The 12,566-nt window shown below is 42.3% G+C and overlaps 1 protein-coding gene and 2 long non-coding RNA genes across 6 annotated transcripts in view; 1 reads left to right on the top strand and 2 right to left on the bottom strand.

Annotated features, from left to right (window-relative positions):
• LOC117605904 (uncharacterized) overlaps positions 1–4,311 on the bottom strand; it is a 46,409-nt gene extending 42,098 nt beyond the window's left edge. Inside the window, exon 1 of the long non-coding RNA XR_004581828.2 lies at positions 1,478–4,311. This is a non-coding gene — a long non-coding RNA (uncharacterized LOC117605904). The remainder of the gene's footprint in view (positions 1–1,477) is intronic.
• The window catches only part of MESR6 (misexpression suppressor of ras 6), a 564,119-nt gene that overhangs the window by 427,259 nt on the left and 124,294 nt on the right, over positions 1–12,566 (top strand). The window lies entirely within an intron of this gene.
• Positions 10,982–12,566, bottom strand: part of LOC117605910 (uncharacterized) — an 81,717-nt gene continuing 80,132 nt past the window's right edge. Inside the window, exon 4 of the long non-coding RNA XR_004581831.2 lies at positions 10,982–12,185. This is a non-coding gene — a long non-coding RNA (uncharacterized LOC117605910). The remainder of the gene's footprint in view (positions 12,186–12,566) is intronic.

Below are 12,566 nucleotides of genomic sequence, written 5' to 3'. Positions count from 1 at the left end.
TCAAATACTTTGAATTAATCACCACTGAAATGCTGGTCGAGGAAAATAAAAAAAAAAGTGAAGAAGATTCAGTGTTCTTTCGCTTCGAAGAAATACGATTGCTAGCTTAAGACAAGAAATATTGGAAATTACATTATTTTATATTATATTCATAATAATGGAAGAATCATTTTTGAAGGAACAGTGTAAAATTTAGAAGATGAAAATAATATGAAATACAGAATTAAATTAAAATTGGGACTTGCTCAGAGAGCTACCATCGCATCAAAGGATATTCAGCTTTAGAATCTTAAAGTTCTTGTCAAAATGCCAGAACCTTTGCTTATCGCTGTTAAAAATTCAAGTAAACATATTTGGAAGATCATTATCGAACAGTTTTCCAGTAACTGTGCATTTATGCACTTGGTCAAATAAATCAGTGAATGCTAAACGTCAGTCAATTAATATCCGACTTTCTAACCAGCAGAATTGGGGTTTAAAATTTACAAGGCACAATCTTTCCGAAATCTTCGAACAGGTAGCCGCACGCGTCCCTTTTCCAAAACGTTCGACAAGATTTTTCCTCAGCCTGTCGGAAGCTGAATGAGACACTTGACTCGGCGATTCTGCCGAACGCGGGATTAAGAGGCCGAGTGTAGCGCATCTACCGCCAGGTCGTAGCTATTTCGACGGGCACAATGCGACACCGGGGTTACCTGAACACGTGCTCCTATTTCCGTTTCGAATAGGAGGAAATTTTTCGAGTTTCGAGCTGGCTGACACGCGAAACACCGCTCTACAGGTGGACACTTCTCGAGCTCCAACGAGATTTGCGGTCAGACTGTTTGCCTAACAGGTGGATCTATTCCTGCCAACGATCACCGAGGAAACTGTTTGTCCAGCGTCCAAGTGACGCCAAGTCCTGCGGGTAGTTCGAACTGGTCCACGTTTGTCTGAACAAATTTACCCAGTACTTGGTCTAGGAGTTTCTACTGGGACAGAAAATCAAGCGGAACAACTGATACCGAAGCGAGGAGCAAACTTTGGAAAACTGAGAGCAGACGGAAACGTCGAAGTTCGGATGTTGCATCACTTTCAGCGGTAAATACCGTTCTTCGAGGGTTTGATGAAGAACGACTTTGGGAACTAGTTGATAGATCAAACAGGCCTCATAAACTAGGATCTTCCGAAGGTATCCCATCAGTGATTAGAGTGACTTCCTTTGTGAACACCAGAGTTGTGTTTCAAGAATCTGTCAAGTAATCGATAGCTATTGGATATAAAATTAGAAAAATTCTATAATTACAATTTTAATAAATTTGTTAGTTTCCATTTTTCCCCTGATCTCTATAATTTCTTCGAAGAGGATAAGTTGAGAATAGTTTAGGAAAAAGAAAATTTCATCTACCACAGAGCACTAATTCGAATGTCGCTTCGACCTGTTCGAACTCAGAATTTCGGTATGGTTTTCTTTATTGAAGCTTCGTGTGTTTCTTACCTCAAATCTTCTTCGGTGTTTCTCCAAGATCTCGTAGCAAGACAGCTAGCTGCATAACACGTCGTCAATGGTACAGCTTTTCCCCCCACTTTTTCTTTCAAGCACACATTTTCGTTTCTTTTTTTCTCCCCCGATTATTATTTCGATTTCAGTTTACACTTTCCCGCACACGCAGCGACCCGGTGAAAAGGCATCGTCGTTCAGTTCCGAAGGCGCGAACGGTTTTCAACATCGTTGTTCGTCGGGTCGTTACATAACGGCACCACATACCCTGACGACTTTCGAGCGACTTCACCGTTTATAATTGCGATGGTAAGTGACGGTTCGGAACTACGCTCGTCCCGTTTTCACCTTTCTGCTTCACGGTTTTGCGAAGTGGAACGTAAGAGTGTCGGGTACGGATCGTTCACGCGATTCGGAGCACCACGTGGTTCGACGCGATGTCGCACAAACCGTTGCTACCCATCTCAATGTCTTCTCTACGATTTCACTATCATGTGATATCACTGGTCGAACGTCGATCGGTAAACGGAACTCTCGTGTCGATTGATCGCAATCGGTCAAATGAGTCTGGAACGTGTTCGATGCTAACTTGGATCGTTGAGGGAACTTCTGAATATCCGATCCCTTCTGGAATTCTTTACCGTCTAAAATGCTCCCGCGTTGATCGCCTGCAGAGGTTTGAACCGCGAGCGTCGTTCGCTCCGGAAGATCTTTTCGAACATCTGTTAGCTTCGTGTCGACTCAGGGTCCAAAGAGTGTCGGACCTCCCTGAAGCTGTCCGCTTGTCATCGATACACGTCGAGTCTCGTGACAAGCCGAGCCGATAGGAACACCAATTTCCATCTTCCTGATTAATCAGAATATTCTTCGATTATTGGAGTCTGGACACCTCGGCTCGAGTATCTTCCAGCGAATTCTCGTTGAAATTCTTCTTTGTATGTTCTGTAAGAGCGAAGTGATCCATGGTCATCCAGACAATTAGGCAAATCCATCTCGGAAGCGATTCCCGGCTTTCCCAGATGCTGATTATTGCGTCGCTGTCCAGGAAGGGACAGCAGTGGAAGAGTTGGTAGATGAAGAGACTGCCCAGGAAGGTTCACACTGCCCGGCGGTCTGATCGCTGACGACTGAACGCTGTGGTAGCGTTTCGCCGCGTAGTAAGCCGGCTCTCACCCCGCCATCGACCTCTCTTTCTCTGCCTTTCCACGAGGAATGAGCAAGAGAGATAAATGATCGAAAGAAATGAAGAAAGAGAGAATGAGAGGGAGGGAGTGAGGAAGAGAGCGAGAGACACCCGTCCTTTTCGACCCACTCTGACGTTCTGCGCGTCCTGAGACCAGCATGCCCCCGTCCTCGTACTCGCTCCGTTCTCTGCATTCGTCCCCACCAGTTCCTTTTCACTCTATCCCCTCCATCGATCCTCATCTTCTCCCCCACTACTCTACTTCATCCCCCACTACCGTTCTTCGAAAGTTCCAACGATCACCGCTGGGCGGCACCAGCGTCCAAACTCTCGAGCGGGACGCCGTTCAAGCGTGGCGGGCAACAAAGGTCCCATCGGTTAGCGCCGTTACGTGGGAGAAAACGCGCTCCACTGGTTGGTGGAAGGGGAGTGGTAACTATGGGGGTGAGTCGTTGACCTCCCCTCTCGTCGTCCTACCACCCGTTTCCCCTCCAACTTTATCGCTCCTCCTCCACCCCCACCGACGTGGCACGTGCTCCGTTCCACTCTGTCTCGTGCCGCCGCGAATCGTTTCGTCTTCCTCTTCTGCTATACGCCGACTTCGCGGTAGGGGCGGTGAAATTCTGGCGGGGATGCACGAGAAATATTTCATGGGTGGGGAGCAGAAGGACTTCGTAATGTAACCAACACGCGTCACGCGCTCTCCACGCCGCGACTATGTTAATAACCCGGAGAAAAGCATCATGATTTCTCGGGAAAATCGACGCCGTTTGTCACATAGGTGATTTGAAATCGTGTTGAACTATTCTGTTTAAGTTGTTTGAAATTGATCAACTTTTTATACTTTTTTTTATTTTTAACAAACATCCACTCATTTTTGCTGGTGATACACTCGGTGGAATGTAATGACGCAGAGGGAACGAAGAAGGGTACAATTGGGATCAATGAGTTTGGATCTGGCGGAATTCATTCCGGTGACTCTACTGTTATCGAGCGACTTAGAATTCAGTTTGCCCAAGTTATCGTGGATACTGGAGACGTTCGACACATAGAGTTTCAATTCTTGATTGCTGGAAAACGTTTTTATCGTATTATGCTATCATCGGTGCTGGATGTGTTTGTCACGCGGTTTATTTATATCTAAAATAACGAGCTTATCACTGCAGACTGCCAAGAATACACACGACCACTTTCAACTGTGCGACGATAACACGGCTAGTTTCGTTCCGACGAAATTACTATCGGAGGGACAACATTTATTCACACTATTAAACGTTTCCCGGATTCATCGACCGTGGTCTGTTCAGCACCGCAATTTTCGTTTTATTCCTTTTATTTTTCAAGTTGCTGCCTCTAGATCTTCCCGTGTAGCATCGTAAACTCGAGTAGGCTGTAGACTCTAAAACCGATAGCAGGGCATGGAAATAGATTCTGTGTCAACGATACGGCCCTTGATGAACATTTACAGCCAAACGTTCACCATGAGGTCTAAACATCAAAGCTCGCATATCGTTAGTTGACCACTATTCCCGTCACTCGACCACGTGATCCCGAGTACCATCCAAATAAACCTAATCGCGCTATCCGTTTCAACTGTCTTTGCCCGTATACTCTTTCACAGACCACTTTGAAGGTATATGACAGATATAATTATACGAACCAAGGAATTTTGAACGATCTTGGGCGGTAACGAGCCATCCAAACGCCTCCGCGTTAAACCTCCTCCTCCGACAGCTTCCCCATCATCCGATCGCGAAACGATAATCATCGCGATCTTAAACGGTCTAAACGGCAGACACTGATTGATCACTTTCAACGTCACCTGTACACTTTTTCCTTCCCTCGGGGACATCGTTAAAAGAAAAAAAAGAAGAAAAAAGGAATCACCGAGATGCATGGTGTTAACGATATGGACCGAAGGATACCGCGTTTACTCAACACGAGAAGACCGCATCTCGAGAGAGGGTTGGCACGCGTTGAACTAGCTGTTGTCGAGCTCGATCGGTCTGCCCGGTGCAGGCGAGTTTCCCCTTCGCCACTTTCCCTGCGCGAAACCTACCCCCTCCCCGCGCCGCGATCTCTTGCCGAAACTCACACGAACGATATATGAATGTATTTTCCCCTTCATCCCTTCCCGCTAGTCGCGATACTGTCTCCCGTCTTCCTCCCCCGCCACGGGTTCGTGGAATTTCGGAATTCCGCGCGTTCGTGGCTCCACCTCTCCCCCCGTTACGAAGCGGGAAACCTTTTTTAAACTCCGCCTCGACGGTGTATCGAAACGAGAGGGAACGATAGAGAGGAAAAAAGTTGAGCAGGCGCGAACGACTCGACTTTTTCCCACTTCTTCTACGCTGCAAACACGTTGCACACCGAAACCCCGCCCTCATTCAACGGCCTCTCCATCGGCGCTTTTCCACCACGAGAGATTTTCCGGGGAATATGGCTCTCCTCGGTGTTCTCGAGTGGCGGGAGACGATCGTACCAACTGCCACCAGCTTAGCTCTTTTAGGACATCGTGCTGACATCTGACGGCTTACGTTTCACGAGACAGAGGTCTCTGCCATATTTTCCCCTCGCGCACTGCTTTTTTAAACGACACGTTTTCTCAATTGCAGTAATAATTAATAAATGAAAAATTTTATTTTTAAATGTCCGGGTAATTTTGCTTTAGAATTCTATTGGGATAGAAATGATAAAATTTGGGTGGTTTATGATATATTTGAATTTTAGTTACTTTGTTTAATATTATATGGTAATTATTGATAAATTGTTAATATTTTCAGAAGATAGTCGTATTTAGGGTTCCTACCATCCCTCGTGCAGGTAACAAAGTGTCCTTCCTTTTTCCCCAAGTATCGATTACGTTTTATAAAGTCACCAGACTGAACTTTGGCGACATCTGTCGGGAAAATGGTCAGGAAGAAAACTACCCCCTTGGAAAAATATGCATTCTTTCTCGTTTTACAGCAATATTTTGCAATGTAACACTATAGTTTTGCGAATATAAAAATAGTTCAGTATGTAGGGTTGATTTAGGTAATAATTGGACACCAGTATCATTCAAAGTTAAATAATTAACTTTATATAATTCGACGGTTATATGTATTTGTTTTTACTATATGCCTCATTATTCTGCAAAAATTTTGCTTCTAATAAAATTTAGAATCAATCAAATGAAACTAAACTGATTGTATCAAATGGGGGTTGATGGTCGGTATTGCAACCCTTATTTTTCTGCTACGTCGATAAAGTAGGCAACCTTTTGATAAAGGGTTAAACCAAATATTAAATAATGAAATATTGCTAAATACACAAAGTTCATTCTTTTTACACAAAACTAGAAATTCATATTTTCTGAATTCTGACAGTCAAGGTGCGATACACTCCCCTGCTTTTTCTGTATTAAATGATAGTTTGATAAAATAGATGATAGTGTCATTTTGATATGGCAATGTATATATCAACAAACACCGACTATCCGTCTACGTTACGTGAATAGATTACACGGATAAGGGTTAAGTCAGTCATGCGTTGTAGCGGCGGCTAAGCAGAGAGGGAGACCGCGTCAAGTAGATTAAGACGATTATGGTCAGACATCGCTCTCGGCCGGTGTTTATCGCGTAACCGAAATGCCGTCGACGATTTTTGCCCTTACGGTATCGATCGTGATCGTGCGACAACGAGCCGGCCTAAAGTATGCCGTTTTTCGTTTCTGTTTTTCCTCGCGGCAGCTTTACGAGTTACGCGCATCTGTCAGTGACAGTCGGCCATGGAATTCGAGCGAAGCAATGCCCGGTATGCGCGCGGCTGTGTAACGCGTAAGTGACCACCGGCACCGGTGATAATTATGACGCTGCCGTCGATAAGTATCTTCTGGTTTGCCGGCGATAATTATGCGTGTGGGACCGCGGAGCCCATTAAAAGCTCTCTCTCTCTCTCTTTCTCGGAAGAAAAAGGAAAAGGAGGCCACCGAGACACGTTTCCGGTTACCGAAGAATGCCACCGCGACCAACCGGACCGACAAAAGAATCGCTCATCGAGCGACATAGAATTTCGAACCGGTATCCTTCGGCTTCTACAACCGTGGGAATTGACATTAACCTGTTTGTTGATTAAAAAATGTCTTCTAGGAAGATTAGTTAAGTCGATTCAGTTGGCAAATCTATAGAATTTTCAATAACTCTTATTTAAGCCTTGGATGGCGGACCATGGAGAGAGCCACAGTTTAAATTCAATTTAATTTTTAATAGTACTAGAATTTCAAAAACTGACAAATGTCCTTTTATGTTTTGCAATTCCTTTGATAAGAAGGAATGATCCTACGCCTATTTAGTTTTACTCACGAGCTTTCCCTATGATGGTCCAGCAATATTCGAATGAAATGAATTCGATCGTCGTTGCAAACACAGCCTAAAGCCTCGGTTAGAAGTAAACCGTTTAATCCGAATCACGTCGCGAGCTTAGCGTTTCTCTGTTCGACGGCTTTTAACGTTTCCCCGGCGAACGCTATCATAATATCGAACGATGACGTTGCCGTTCGATGCACACACGCCGGATTACGGATAGCCGAGGATCGGATCCGCGGACCATGAAAGCCCGGAAGACTAATTCGACATAATGACAAGGGCTTAAAGGTACGATCCCGCTGGCCTGATTGGATGCCCACGGCGTTTCGCAATACCTGGAAGCCCATCGGACGCTAGACACCCCGTCGTGGCGACGTCGCATCGAATCGGTCGTGTAACAACCGACGGATTACGCCGGCAGGCCTGTCCTGTCGCCGACCTTAATTGATTTCGTTTAAACGACCAGCAGCCCTGATATGCTTGCTCCGCTCGAAAGGCTTCGTCACCGTTCGCTAAAAGTCAGAAGACTTCTTTTTCTAGCCAGTCATCATCCCTCGAATAGGAGGAACTTTAAACCGATTATCTGCTTCGGATCGGAACGCAATCGTTGCTTCGAACCGAGATAAAGTTCGCTTTGGAGAAATTTGGAGTTTCTAATAATGGATTGACGATGGATGGGCCATGAATATTTATAAAAAAAATAATAATAAAAATTTGGCGTTTATATTTGGTTGAGTTACCAAGTATTAGAAGCTGCATAAGAAATGCATCGCACTGCATATATGCATTGCATGAGTGACGTTACATCTAACGCGTCACCACCTTGTACATCGACTATTCAGCAAGGAAACTATGTTTACGATCGTTCAAAACGATAAATAATCCAACGCATGATTACTTTCCCGGTGTTCATATCGGTGTCTGATCGTACCACCCTTATGTTCACAATGCGCAATTGCACAGAGAGAGGTCAGTCGGGAAATGTAAACCGTGAAACAAACACATGCGTCGTCGCGAAAGGAATAGGAGAGCTTTATGATGTTCTCGACGCACTCGATTGGCGATTATTTCTGGAAGTTCGTAAAACCCAGCTGACGACCAGATCAAATGCTTCTGGATTTATGAGCTTGATTCTAAAAGCTGAAACGTTTCGGCTTGGATGCCTCTTCGATGTGCAAGCGTAAACCACTTTTTAATGATAATCCTGGGAGGGAATGAAAAGCAAACAAGTTCGTGCATTATTAATTGGATATTTTTGTTTAAATCATCGGTATAAATTTATCCATTAAATAAAAATTCCTCCCCTAAAGTTTTACTCGATTATACGTAGATGCAGTTGGGTCATCTTCGAACAATTCATTCTCGATGCAATTCAAATAAATAAAGAAAATGTTTCTTTAAACAAAAATAATAAAAAAGTTGCACCTTTCTGCTGTTGCGGGAGGATTTGCCTTTTTTTCAAGGGTATCCCTAACCAGCCCTTAATTCGAAAAATCAACTTGCTGAAAGGATCGGTCACGCCTTACAGCATTTTTTGTGCCACCATGGAGAAAGATCGGCTTTCTCCCGGATTATGGGATTTCGAGTGCTTTTTTTCTTCTGCTCTTCGGCCCGTGCACCTGTATCTTGGTTCCACGGGATCTCCCCACAAACTGTCCATAGTTCGGTTAAGGACCGTTTTCCAGATACCTGGACCCTCGAGGGTCTACCTAAAACCTGTCCTTCGACTGGCTTCTCCATCGAGAAGTCGAATCATTGGTTTGCCCTCAGCCTATTGTGCTTCTAACGATTCCGTTTATGGGGTAATTTCGAGAAGTAGTCGAGATGGGCTAGCGTTTCATGGACTCAAAATCGCTGCATTTGAAATTGGTGGGTAGGGAAATCGAGATCTACAGTATCGATTCCCGAATAATCAATATTTTGAATACAATAGAAATTAAGGCCATAGATGAGAATGGTTGTTAGATAATAAAAACAGTAACCGGAAATCTATTTACTAATAGTGATTTTACTTTCCATTGATTAATTCATTGAGGATCAGATTTTCATTTATTACAACTAAAAATTTTTATTTGACGATTCATCTGATTTCGCATTTAAGTATAATCAAATAATATCCTTCTGCTAATAGAGACCTCACTTCTAATAAACATCTTCAGCTGTCGATGACCCATGAGATATGCATTAATGCACTATTAGCAATGTGCATCTCATCAAGAGGACCTAATCAGTATAATCGGAAATTTTAATATAATGTGTTATGAAGTACACGACAACGTTAACAGTCTTCTAGTCTATGATGAACATTTAAAAACACCGAGAAGGATGTTTTTGGAAAATCAATGATATAGTGTCGATGCAAACAAACATCCTCAATGAATCCGAAATTTACGTCCAAGAAGACATTCTAGAAACAATTTATAAGCCTTTCGCGTGCGTAGATGATAGTCCTCGATAAGAAACAAGCCAACAGCGTTATTATTCAACGCTTTAATAGTATTATCTGTATAAAAGTAGGTGGGAAAATGCTAATGATTAATCCGCGGCTGTTGGCTGTGAGATGAGCAGATAGACACACTGTGTATTTCTCACAGTGGATACAATTAAAGCCTCTGTTAAAGCGTAACTGCACGTTTTCTTCGGGCTCTGATGTAATTCGTGTGGTAATCATCGCTATTCTTAACCAATAACCAGCGTAATTAGCTAGGATGCCTGTTTATACCTGCAGAGTAAGAGACAAATGGACGCACATTACGCGTTTTATGCTACCTGTACTTCTAAGCCGGACGCGGTGCTTGGTAAAATATTTCAAACGGTAAATAGTGATCTCGAATCATGTGTATAACTGTGAAAATAGAATATTTTATTAAATATCCAATTTGTTGTATTCAACATACTAAATAACGAATTTCAAATTTCATGTAATTAGTATTTCACTAAATTAATCAAAATCTAACACATAGTACGATAATTATGGATATTAACTTTTAATAGTGCAAAATTAAATTTAAATTATTGATTTTTTAATGGCTCAACGTTCTAGACTCAAAGTGCATTAAGTGCATAAAAAGTGAATTCCACATTTCTATAGACTTAATGTATACTAGAATAATTATGGACATAATCCACTGTCTAAAGACTAAAGCCTAATTTCTGAACTATACTTTTTTCGACGTTTCAAATGCACAAAAAAAGAATGCATTCCACCTACCTATGAATGTTTGAAAGGAAGCTTGCACCTTGCATCCTGCCCCAAAGAGAAGAACAACATCGTTGCACCACAAGGATCACGCGTGCACTGCCACCAACAGCGTAACGCAGCTGACACAAAACTGACCTGCACCCTGTGGCCACGCGGTTCTTAGTGGCTTTTTTTTCTCCTTCACACACGCATTCTAGATCCACGCCTACCCGGACGAAGGGAAAGAGCCTCCTTTCCAGTGCATACTCACACCGACAGGTCTACTAAAACGAAATTGGCCCTTGAAAATTTATCTTGTCCGGGCAAAGATTCTGGAAGTCGACTTCTCGGCGCGTATAATAACACAGTGCATTCTAGGCTGATAGAGAATCCAATGAGAGAAGGGAGAGCCAGAAGGAGAGGGAACCCGATAGCGTTAAATAGTGTACGAAACGCTTCGGGGGATTTCAACTCATGGCTGTGTAAATATGTCTATCTTTTTTTCTCCTCTGCTTCTTTGCTGCATCGAGAAATACAAGTTTCGTTTTTCCTCTCACATGTCTTCGTATACGGAGTCTGAATTGTTGAGCAAATAATGGAATTGATATTGTTTACCGTGGGATATTGCCGATGGAAAGGAGACTCGAAATATGGGGCGTTAAAGAAAGGAAAAATGGTTCGAGTGTCTGGCTGGTTCAAATGGGTCAGAATGCTTTGAGTATTTTCACATTTCAAATGAAATTAAATTATTCAAAAAGACTGTGGAAAATTAAATTAGAGGAAGAAGCAATTTTATAGAGATTGGTTACATGAATATTTTTCAAAGGAATTTTTATTTTACATGCGATGCAAGTCGACATCGATATCGAATCAACCGCGAAGTTCATCCACGGTCAACAACCCTTATCCTACTAATTAAATCTCTTCCCTTGTTAGATTTCAATTTTAATTAATTCCGTGATAAGGGACTCCCCGCTGTCGAACGGAGGTTCGTACCATTCTCTCGTCGAAATTCTTGGCCATTTTCCCTGACGTTCCTTATGAAATATTAATTTTTTTATTCTCAGAGGAATCTTAGAAAATCGAGTTGTTAGAAAAATTCGAGAGACACACACAATTGCATATAGCAACATTCAGTGAATTTTTCTTTGAGACTGGAATGCAGGTTTGTGTTTCATGAGGGCTATTTTAATTTCTGTGGTACGAATAGAATTCTCTAATAATATTCATTTTTCTGACGCAAGTGTTTACTCGATGCTTGTTTATCAAGAATGTTTCGTTATTACGAGTATTGCGGAAAAGATGATTGAAGAAACTGTGCAATTAACGAGAAATGCATAGTCGTGCGTTTAATTAAATTATCTTAAGGTTAATTACACGATTGCTTATTAAATGGTGGATAAAGATTGGAAAAATTTGACGCGTTTGCGGAACTTTGTTTGAAGAATCGAAAGGTAGATGGTAATTGTGAAATTTTAATTTAGAAAAGATTGCGAGGTATGATTAAAATATTTGAAGTATGCGAGGTTTAAGTTAAAGCAGAACCAATCGAAGACGTCTAATAGTGAAAGGATATTAAAACAGGAAAATCATTTGGTTTTTCTGTGAAATCGATTAAACAAAGTATACGATCTCATGAAACAGCACCGTTCGAAACGGGATGAAGATGTCGAGGTGCATACCGGAAACAGGAGAGTCGTTGCCGTGTACGAGCTAGCTATCGCGAACGGCATACAAACAACGCCACGGAAATGTCTCCTTATGTACGATTCTCCGTCTCTTTCCCTTTCTTTTTCTCTTCTGTTTGCTGTTTCACTGCTCCACGCTACACCTTTTTCAGCTTTTCCAGCTAGCGGTTCGGGTCGTAAAAGTCCGGTTAACAGCGGTGCTTGGCAGACGATCGACAATTTCAGCGTGGCGGAAGAACCCTCCAACGACCGGAAAACGATTCGAAATCTTATCGGTCCCGATCGCTCGTTTCTTCCCTCCTTTTTTCTGGAAAAATTGTCATTCTAATTGATGAAATCTCGTTTCCCCATTGTGAAAACAAACTCTCGCGTTCCTCCATTATTTGGAGAAAAAATATATTCCAATTTCTAAATACATAATGAAACACCTGGAATATTCTAATTTTGTTTAGGTAATAAGAAATGGTAGAATTTTAATTACAGGGGCGAGTGTACTCTCTTAATTTCATGTTAAATTATTATGATTAGAATTCTGCTATAATTAGTACTCATGAAAATTAATCTCAAATCGAAATTGACCCAGTATTAGTTAGGCAAGGGTTAAATATCTACGTTAACCAAAATATTTACTCTAACGTCTCCCGATGCAAGATTCGTGCTTTATTCCACTTGGCTTCGGTGATTCTCA

The sequence above is a fragment of the Osmia lignaria genome, chromosome 9 (genome assembly GCF_051020975.1).
Source record: "Osmia lignaria lignaria isolate PbOS001 chromosome 9, iyOsmLign1, whole genome shotgun sequence".
In the NCBI taxonomy this organism is placed as follows: domain Eukaryota; kingdom Metazoa; phylum Arthropoda; class Insecta; order Hymenoptera; family Megachilidae; genus Osmia; species Osmia lignaria.
This window is presented reverse-complemented; position numbering and strand designations above follow the sequence as displayed.